The sequence below is a fragment of the Mustela lutreola genome, chromosome 9 (assembly GCF_030435805.1).
Source record: "Mustela lutreola isolate mMusLut2 chromosome 9, mMusLut2.pri, whole genome shotgun sequence".
NCBI lineage: Eukaryota > Metazoa > Chordata > Mammalia > Carnivora > Mustelidae > Mustela > Mustela lutreola.
This window is the reverse complement of record NC_081298.1, coordinates 98,660,036-98,671,080: the sequence shown is the minus strand read 5'-3', so window position 1 is coordinate 98,671,080 and position 11,045 is coordinate 98,660,036.

Sequence of the window (11,045 nt, the reverse complement as noted above, 5' to 3'; positions counted from 1 at the left end):
TCTCCCATTCTGTAGGTTGCCTTTTGGTTTTGTGGACTGTTTCCTTTGCTGTGCAGAAGCTTTTCATTTTGATGTAGTCCCAATAGTTTATTTTTGCTTTTGTTTCGCATATTCAGGAGACATATCTAGCACAAGTTTGCTGCTGACTATGCCAAAGATGTTACCATTTGTGATCTCTTCTAGGATTTTTATGATTTTAGGTCTGACACTTAGGTCTTTCATCCATTTTGAATTCACTTTTGTGTATGGTATAAGAAAGTGTTCCGATTTTATTCTTTTTCATATTGTTGTCCAGTTTTCCCAACATCAAGAATGCTTTTTAAAAATATGACCACAATATCTATTGTCACACTTAAAATGATTTAAATAACTTCTTAATATCATAGTCAAATGTTCAATTTCTTTCCAAGTTTCTCTGATGGTCTTATAACTTGTTTTCTGCTTATTTGTATGAATTAGAATCCAAATATGTTTCATGTATTGCAGTTGGTTGATGTGTCTCCTCTCTCTCTCTTTTCTTTTTCTTTCTGTCCAAGTAGAATTTTTTTGAAGTTTGCACTTAGCAAATTGCATATACCTGGTGCCACTTATTATATTCCTCTATCAGATGTGGATTCAGTTTATTGACAATAATATTATATGAATGGTTTCATGTTTATGTGATATTAACAGCCATTTGTGATCAATGGCAAAACCTGCCTTTTAATAGATTGCAAAGAGGTGATATTTTATTTTAAACATTTCTAAATTGTTTATTAGTACATCTAAGAAGAAAAAATTCATCTCTTTAACTACTTGGTCATCTGAGGATTTCTCAACTTAGGTCCTATTGATAATTTTAGACTGGGTAATTCTTTCCTTTAAGGGGTTGTTCTCTGCATTTTGGAGGTTTAGCAGCATCCCTGGCCTCTTCCTACTAGATATTAGTAGTTCCCTTCCTCAGTCCTGAGAACTACACTTGTCTCAAGACATTGTCAAGTGACACCTGTGGGCAAAATTGCCCCCCACCCCGTTGAGAACCACTGGTTTATCCTAAAGTTCATAAGTGAAATACATGAAATACAGGATATATACTTGATTTTTTTCCTGTGTTTGTCAGCTTTCAAAAAGATAGTTCTTGAGCTTTCCTTAGAAAAGATAGTTGAGGTATTTTCTAATATCCTTATTTTAAATATAATTTATATCTTAGTTATTATTCCAATTTAAGCTTATTTTTTGTTTGTTTTTGGTGTGATTCTCTTTGTTTCCTAAATTCATTTGACACATCTAGTGGCATTGCTTTCTTCTATAACAAGTTCATCCAAGCTGATTTTGTCCATTTCCTATCAAGCCTGGGCATCCATTATTTCTCCAAGGAGGCTTATTTCTTTTAGTACAAAATAGAATTTAGAGAGTGAAGTGTGTGTGATTGAGGTGCTCATTAGTTTTTAAGCCTTTTCAGTGGACAAGAACAGGAAATGTATATGCACATACACTTACGTGTGTGTGTACTTGGATTCATATTTCCAATTCAAATTCAGGAACTACAGGATTTTTACTTAATTTTTAACCTTACACTTGGATCTCTTTTCTCTACTACTGCAAATCCCAATAACCAATGATGTCAACATAGTCACTTATTTGATTTATACCTACAGTAGGAAAATTCTAATGTTTTTCTTTAATCTTCACTTCTTAGTAGTCATGCCCTAGTATCATCCCATCCTCTTGAATGTGGCTGAACCAAGTGATTCACTGCTAGTGAATAGAATTCAGAAAAAGTAATGTGATGTCACTTCCCAGATTAGGTTACAGGCATGAGTTCTGTCTTACTGGCTTTCTCTAGTTCTCTTGATGGTATGCTCTGAGGGAATCCGTCTGCTCTATTATTAGCTGCCCTATGGTGAGGATCACATGGCAAGAAATAAGGAAGACTTCCTACTAACAGTCTAAGAGAAAGGAAACAGAGGCCCTCAATACAAAAGGCAAGGAGGAATTAAATCCTGCCAACAACTGCATGATCGAGCTAGGAAACTGATTTTAATACAGCACATACAACCTAGTCTCATAAGGTGTGTGTATATATATATCCTTGCCACCAACAATTTGAATATTTAGAATATATTCAAAATAGTTAAAAGTTTCCTGGCCATTTACTTTTGTCCACAGTGTATAAACTATTAGACATAGTTAAATTATTGTTTTAAACTCACTTAATATAATTTCTATTTGTGAAATTATACCACTAGCTCAATACCAAAATACAAAATTAGGTTCATTGTATTATTTTGCTTTTCTTTAAAGATTTTATTTACTTATTTGGTAGAGAGAGAAACTGATCACAAGTAGACAAAGACACAGGCAGAGAGAAGGTGAAGCAGGCTCCCAGCTGAGCAGAGAGCCTGATGTGGGGCTTGATACCTGGACCCCGAGACCATGACCTGAGTTGAAGGCAGAGGCCTATCCCACTGAGCCATCCAGGCACCCTTTGCTTTTCTTTAGTATACATTTTGCTTTGGTTTTATAATTATGAATGTATTTACATAGTTCTAAGGTTAAATCCACAAGCAAGGAATATTCAGAAAATTCTATTTTCCAACCCCATTCCCTCCATCATCATATCAAACCTCTCATGGATTAACTTTTTATTTTTTTGAGAAAATACAATCAAATATATTTCTATAATTCTAGCCTCTTAGGAATATAAGGTAAATGATAGCAAACTATATACATTTTATATATATATATCTTTTTTCCCCTTGCTTTTGCTCATTTGTCAGTATTATCTGTTTCAGGATTTCTCAGTCTCAACACTATTGAAATTTTGGCTGGATAATTCTTTGTTGTGAGGGACTACCCTGTATTATACGATAGTTAGCAGTTTCTTCCCTCTCTACCCAATAGATTCCAGTAGCACCTCTCTACACAGTTGTGACAACTCAACAAGTCTAAACATTGCCAAAGATCCCCTGGGGAACAATATCAATCCCTTATGAGAACCACTACCTGAGCTATAAATATAATATGTTCTTTTTTTTTTTTTACAGCTGCACAATATTAATTTGTATACATATACCATAGATTTTTTTTTTGTCCAGTCCCTTATTGATATACATTTTGGTTTTCTCCAGATTCTTGCTATTACATCTTGTGCTTTTATCTTTTTTATATTTTTGCTGGTCATCGGAATAGGCTCCCAATAGTAGGATTGCTACATCAAAGCATAAATGCATCTGTAATCTTGCAATATAATGGCATTATTCCTTCACCCCTAAGGTTGTAGCTATTTTTCTTTCTTATCGTCAATAGGTAAAAATATTTCCTCTGACCTCACATGCAGTCTGTTGTTAAAGGTTAGGATTAGTGCTAATATGAGAGGGAGAAAGGGCATCTCAGTGTCATTTCACAAGTGTCACTTGTATTTCTCTTATCATAAGCAGCAAGGCTCAAAAATTTTTCATATATTTATGCTCATTATTATTTTTTTCTGTGAACTATATATTCTTATCTATTGCCCATTTATTGTTGGTTGTCTTGTTCTCTTTTTCTTTTAGGAGATTTTTATATATTAAGTATATTAACCATTTCTAGTATAAGTAGAAAATGTTTCTCCAGTTATCATTTGTGTTTTTACTTGTTTACAATGCAAAAATTTTTTGATTCTTCTTTTTAAAAAAAATCAGTATTTTTTCTGTGTTGCATCTGGATTTTGAGTAATAGTTAGAATTTCTCTCAACACCCAAAATAGGAATTCGATCATGGTTTTCCTTAGTAATTATATAGGTTCTGAATAATTTTGCATTTATTCTGTTGTACCTAATAAGAGGAAAAATTTCAATTTTATCTTTTTCAAGATACCTATCCAGTTATCCTAACACTGCTAATTTTGAAACTTCACCTTTTCTTTACTGATTTAAGATGATACATTTATAACACATTTCCAAATGTATTGGGTCTATCTGGATTTTTTTATTCTTTATTGAGTTATAAGTTACATGCCTTGAAATTTACTTATTGAAAAGTTAAATTAAATGACTTTTAGTAAATTTGCAAAGTTTGCAACCATCACCAAAATGGAATTACTTTGAAAAGATTTGTTCCCTTTTGCCATCACTGTCTATTCCTATAGCCAGGCCCAGGGACCCACTAATCAACTTTCTGTCCTTATGGATTTGTCACTTCTGGAAATTTTATATAAGTGGTGCATGTTATATTTGATATTTTGTTTTTGGCTTCTTTTACAAAGCATACTGTTTTTCAGGTTCATCCATTTTGTGGTATGTTTCATTCCCTTTTATTGTCAAATAATCCAATATATATTGTGTGGACATGCTACATTATGTATTTATTTATTTATCATAAATACATGCAATATATACATTGTATGTATGTATTTATTTATTTATCAGTTTATGAGCATTTTGATTGTTTCCACTTTTTGACTACTACGAATAATGCTCCCATGAACATTCACTCCCATGTATTGCCATGTACGATACATATTTCATTCTTCTTGGATATATACCTAGGACTGGTATTGCTGAATCATATGGCAAATTTATGTTTAACTTTCAAAGACACTTCCAAACCATTTCCCTAGATTTTCTGTTGTTTAACTTTGGTCTATATATATGTGTAAACCATACTAATGTGATTATGGAAAGCATATCTTTGAATATATGAAAGTCTAGACCCACCTTCAGTAAAATATTTTCTGGCTGTTCTTGCTCATTTGTTTTAATTTCAGTTTTGAAAAATGGCAATTTAATTGAAATCACCTTATATATATGAAGGGAGGAGGGCATTTATATTCAGGAATGAGGTACACCTTTCTATTTGTACTGGGTCTTGACCTAGGTATGTTCCAAGTCTGGTTTTGTGTCTCTCAGAAATGTATGTTTTAGAATTTTTTTTTTTTTTTGAGTCTTCTCAACTTCTGTGTTGTGAAGTATTCTAAATGTAGCTTTCTATTCTGTTACATCTTATAACAAGTTGTTTTAATTATGAAGGCTATTGATTTTGGTTTTGATTTTATAATTTTCTTTGTTCGATTATCTTGTTGCTTATCATATATTTCCCATTGACTCTTGAGTTTTCTATATCTATGATAGCGTTATCTGAAAAGAAGTTTTATATCTTTTTTTCAATTCTTATGCCTCTATTTGTTTTCTCTTTTCTAATTAGATTGGGTAATACCTCCAATAAAATCTAAGTAATAGTATAGATAACAGATATCTTTGTTTTATTTGTGACACTATCAAGAAAGCCTCTATAATCCCCATTGAGAAAGTTGTAGTTTTTGGCATGAGCTATCCATCAATTTTTACCTATGAAGAAAATTCTGCTATCGAACTGATTGGACTTAGGTTTTTGTTTGGTTTGGGTTGGTGCTGTTTATCAACCTTATTTCTTCTTTGGTGAATGGCCTCTTTAGATTTCCGTTTATTGGGGACATTTTGTTAAGTTGTATTTTTCTAAAAAAAAATATACACTTCATCTAGGTTTTCAAAGTAATATCTTTAAAAAATATATCTGATTCAATAGTTATTTTGCCCTTGCCAATTTTATGTTTTTAAACATTCTCTATTTGAGTCTTCTTCCCCCAAACTGCAGCTCACTGTCTTTTTTTCCCCCCTTACCCCCCTTAGCCAACAAGTGACTAATAGTATTTTTAGTATTATTTTCAAAGAAACAGTTTTTTTATTTATTAGTTTTACTGTATTTTATTTTGCTATTGCAATTTATTTATAAATAAAACCACTGAACATGCAAAATACTGAAGATTAATAGTGATCCTATAAGAGCTGAAACCAGCAGAATCACTAGATCTGGGGTTCAAATCAAAGGAGTTTCAAATTTTGGCTCCATTAAGAGTAGGTTTTTGAGGGGCACCTCGGTGGCTCAGTGGGTTAAAGCCTCTGCCTTCAGCTCAGGTCATGATCTCAGGGTCCTGGGATCGAGCCCCGCATCGGGCTCTCTGCTCTGCAGGGAGCCTGCTTCCTCCCCTCTCTCTCTGCCTGTCTCTCTGCCTACTTGTGATCTCTGTCTGTCAAGTAAATAAATAAAATCTTAAAAAAAACAAAAGAGTAGGTTTTTGATAGATAGAAAACAGAATGGGGCTTTCTCACATGAACTGCTTACAACTCAAATTAATCAGCTCTTAGGCTCTCATTCTACTTAAATATGAATGTTAAAGGACACATCAGAGGTGAAAGTCTTACATGCTTGATGTACCTGGTTAGTTATTACTCAATTTATATGGAAAGGTTATGTTCTCTAAAAAGAAAATAGAAACCCAGGAGGTCATGTGTCATTTTCTGTGCATTTTCATAAAACAAAAGTGACAGAACAATGGCATATTTTAGAACTCTTTAAATGTGAAGCATATTTCTGGACAACTCCTAGCACTACTTTCAAGTCCATGGTAAAAATTCCAACTCTTGACTCTAGGTATTGACAGCAAGTAAAAGCAAACTAGTGATGAACAAATTTATTCAAGAATGCATACTATAAAAGGGATCAACTGTGTATACAGCCAAAAAGAGAGAGTTGCTGAGAAATGCCAGAAACACAAACTTGAGATGGAACTCACAGGTGAGGGTACATATTTGGCTACCAAATACCCTTCATGTCACCATGTTTTCTTCCTTGATGGTTCCTTTAATTTGAAGGTGTCTTTGTTGATGCCTAATACAGACTCAAAAATTATTGATTTGGGCTCTGCTATAAAATTACCGCATGCTATAGTCTTATAAATATGACACTATCTTTATTCTATTTTGCCTTGGTTTCTCAATCTGGGTACCATAAACATTTTAGTCCAGATAATTATTTGCTGTGTGTCTTTGTATTAAATGATGTTTATCAGCATCCCTAGTCTCTATCCACTAGATGCCAGTAACATCTTCCTCTTAGGTATAACAACCAAAAATGTTTCCAGACATTGCCAAATGTCCTTTTGGAACTATTGCATTGTATATTTATTGATCATATTCCTTTGATGATTGACAATTATTCCTTTCCATTATATTCCTGGAAGCATATGGGAGGAAGGAGCCTGGACAGGTGTGCTGTCTTTGCCTTTTTTGAAATCCCACTTAAAAAAATCTTATATGCTTATTTTTAAGCCCACCGAAACTTGTTCTATAAGGCCCCTAGTAGGCACTGGGGGGAAATGACAAATTTATAAATTAGTAATAGACCCCAAATAAAATATAACGTGTCAAAATATAGGGCTTTCTGTTGGCTGGGCATTAATTCTTCATAACAATTTATTCCCTTAACCATGCACATGAGCCCCAGGATTAATTTTTGGTTCACAGCATAGAGAGTATTGCAAAACAAACAAATAGGCAAGTCCACAGATAGGGCAGTCAAGAAGAATTTATTCTGTAAAGCAACAAATATTTATTGTGTGTACTATATTCCAAGTGTTATGCTAAATACTCAGGATATATCAGTGAAAAAAAAAAGTAGAATAAAAACAGAAAACATGGCATGCCCTCATAGAACTTTAATCTAGTAGGAAGACATAAAAAAATAAATATGATAAATAAGTGAACATCAAGAGACAGGCACCCTACAGACCACTTGAGGAGTTTGCTGGCCACAGTAAGAAAATGGCATGATATATTGGAAGCTAGTAAATGGTATGAAGATAAGAAGACAAGGTAGGAGACAAGGAGTGCATAAATGATGTGTCTAAACTGAACTAGGGTGGATAGTGGAGAACTCTCTAACAATCTGACTGGGTGCAATCATTCATATGACTCAGGGAAGAACATTTAACCTGGAAAACAGCAAGTTCAAAGGCCTGTGGCAGGCACGTACCTGCAATGATGTAGGAGTTATGTGGCTGGGACAGAATGAATGAAAAGATAAAGTCAAAGAGATGTTGAGGGGGCCACTGGCTTGTGCAGGGCTAAATAGACATGGAGGGGTACTTTGTACTTTTCTCTGCACACTTTTGAGAATCATTGAAAATGTTTGAGCAGACCATTCTTAGTAATAATAGGATAACAAAGTTTTGCTTCAACCACCATTTTTCAAAATAAGTGAAGTATACATACTACAGTGGTCAGAAAGGAATTTTTCAGGGGATGGAGCATGATCTAAAATTTTTCTAATCTGATCTCAAATTTCTGTCTGACTTTGTTATATAAACATGTTTTTTTGCTTAAAGTTGTACAAAATCATCAAAAGATCAAAATAAAAAAAAATAAACAAAAATAACAATATAAAACAAATAATATAAAACAAAAAACAAACAAAAATCAACAAAAAAAACCCAGATCAATTCACATATTATTATCACTTTTTATTCATTAAGACTGTTAATCCAGAAATGCTGTTGTCTTTACCTCACAGAGTCAGTTTAGAGAACTCAATAAGACCACATTTTTGTGTTTTAAGAAAAAATGCCAGAAATTTAGTTAGAGCCTATACTAAGAACTCTTTGGCACAGAAATGGCTGTTTGGGTTGCAGTGTACCTCTTTTTAATGTCTCAGGGATCCCTGCTACAAGTGAATATTTTTTCCCTTCAGATATTATCCAGTGCCATTAAGCTAATTCGTAAGAACTAGTCATATAATTAATGAGATTGTGTTCTCCATTTTCTCTTTTCCCTTCTTCTGGAACGCCTGTAATTCAAATTGAAAGAGTGGTACAATTTTCTTGTTTTTAAAAAAAACAAGAAAACTTTTTATTTTTTAAAAACATTTGCTTAGTGTTTGTCTTAGGTTATACCTCGCATAAGAAGAAACCATAGACTGGCTGGTTTAAACAACAATTTATATTGTCACAGTTCTGGAGGCTAGATGTTCAAAGTCAGGGTGCCAGCATGGTTGAGTTCCATCAGAGGTTGATTTCTGGTGATAAATATCTTCCTAGCTTGCAGATGCCCAACATCGATGTCTTTACATGGTGGAGAAAGAGAAAGAGCTCTCTGTCTTATTCTTCTTATAAGGCCACCAATCCAATTGGATTATGACTCTACTCTTATGACTTCATTTAATCTTAATTATCTCCTAAAAGCTCTTTCTCCGAATATAACTATATTGGGGATTTGGGTATCAACATATGGGAGGAACACAATTCAGTCCATAGAGGGTTGTTAAATAATTATTGGTATCCTAGAGCATTAATTTTATTGCAGTATATATGTGCTCTTTTATCATTCTCTTTGTTTTTTAAGTGCATGTGGTATATAGATGTGTGTGTATGTGTGAAATACTAGTTTATGTGTGTATATATATCAGATCATGTAATAATTTCTTGATTTCTGTTAAGAGTTTGAAATATTATATATTTTTTTCCTTTGGCTCTAAACTTCTCTTCTTAAATCTTCCTCAGAGAAAATCACCTATGGCAATTTGTTGGTTCAATTTATTCTTCAAATAACTGAATTCATTAAACAAAGAATAAATTCCCTTTGTCTACTTATACTATTCCAGTTACACTAGACCAACCCTCACATGAGTGTGTTTATTATTAGCAGGGACTAAGAAATCATTCATTAGCCAGTGAGTAGAAGTAATTTTTTCCCTGTGGGCTGAAATAAATGGGATTCAGAGCCAAATCTTCCTGAGAAGCAAAGGGAGCCTCCTACTTCTCAGTCTTTGACAAAAGAAGGAGGAGTAGGTATCACTTACATGATAGAAAATAATTCTCCCTTTTTTTTTATTTCTACTTTTTGAGTAGAGCCCCTAAAGGCAGCCAGAACTATAAGCTCAGCAATATTTCCCCATATGTTAGCATAACATGTAGGCAGAAGCAATTCATCTCCTAATATAGGCAGGACACCATGGGTGGTCAGTTGGTGTCCAATAGGTACACTCCAACATTTGCACATGCACTGATGCCTCAGTACCAAGAATTTACACCTGTGGCATCCCATTAGACCACACTTCCCTACCTCCCCCAGCCCTCCTGTCAATGTCTGTAATTTGTATTAGTTGAGTCAGCCTAGCAGGACATAGTGGAGACAATATCCTCCCAGGCCTGTTGTGCTCTGCCCAAGTCAGAGCCCTTAACACCTCTTTGACTTTGTTTTTATCTTTCTTCCTTCTGTTCCAGGGGTCAGAGTTCATCTCAGTTTTAAACATTTTGTTTTATACATCTTGTGTTCTTGTTTTATTCTCTTAAAAAGAACAAATTTAATCATTTAACAAATGTTCACTTAGCAATCATTTGCTGCTTTGTTGGTGTTTATACAATTTTGTACCAGGTATAATTGGAGAAATAAGGTAATAGAAAGAGACTTCATGACCTTCATGAGTTTATTATACAGTTAGAAATTCAGACATGATTAAATAAACAGAGATAATTAAAATAAGCTTGGGAAACCTCTTCTGACTTTGATATAAAGTCCTGTGGAAATACAAAATAGCGGCGGTCAGAATGAATTTAGAGTTCACCAAGAGATGTATTGAAGAAGATGTCTTAAAACAGTTTTAAAAGAAGTCAGGGATGTGAGTGGGTGGAAATTGTTACCTAACCTATGTTGAGAAAAAGCAAATGTGAGAATAAATGAAGGTGCAATGAGTATTAGAAGATTTTCAAGTAAGTCAAGATCAGATATAGCCTCATTTGTATGCCTTAAAACAAATAAACAAACAAACAAACAAAAAAAACCTGTTAAATTTTCCTTGGCATGTATCTTTTTTTAATTCAGTAAACACAATTTTCATTTAACTAAATGCATTTCAAGCTATGTAAAATAGTCTAGATTCAATGATGATTACCAGGTTTCTATAGTGTGATGGGTTGTATTATAGGAAAATAGAGTATCCGTGTCTTGTTCTCTGATTTCACCAGTTGTCTACATAGAAATGGTACAAAAATAAGAAAGTCCTACCCATTCCTCTGACCCAACCTCAGATAAAATCCGAATGAGTCTTGGGGAGGAAGGATTTCCCTACCAGTGAAACAGAATCTTCATAGGAATTATTCTAAAACAGAGAAATGATGCAAAACATGTAGTTTGAAGAAGTGATCATCAAGATTTTTAGCGTATGCCCGACAGAAGTTAATGTGGTCTAATACATGTGAGCTCTTGATGCCTTTC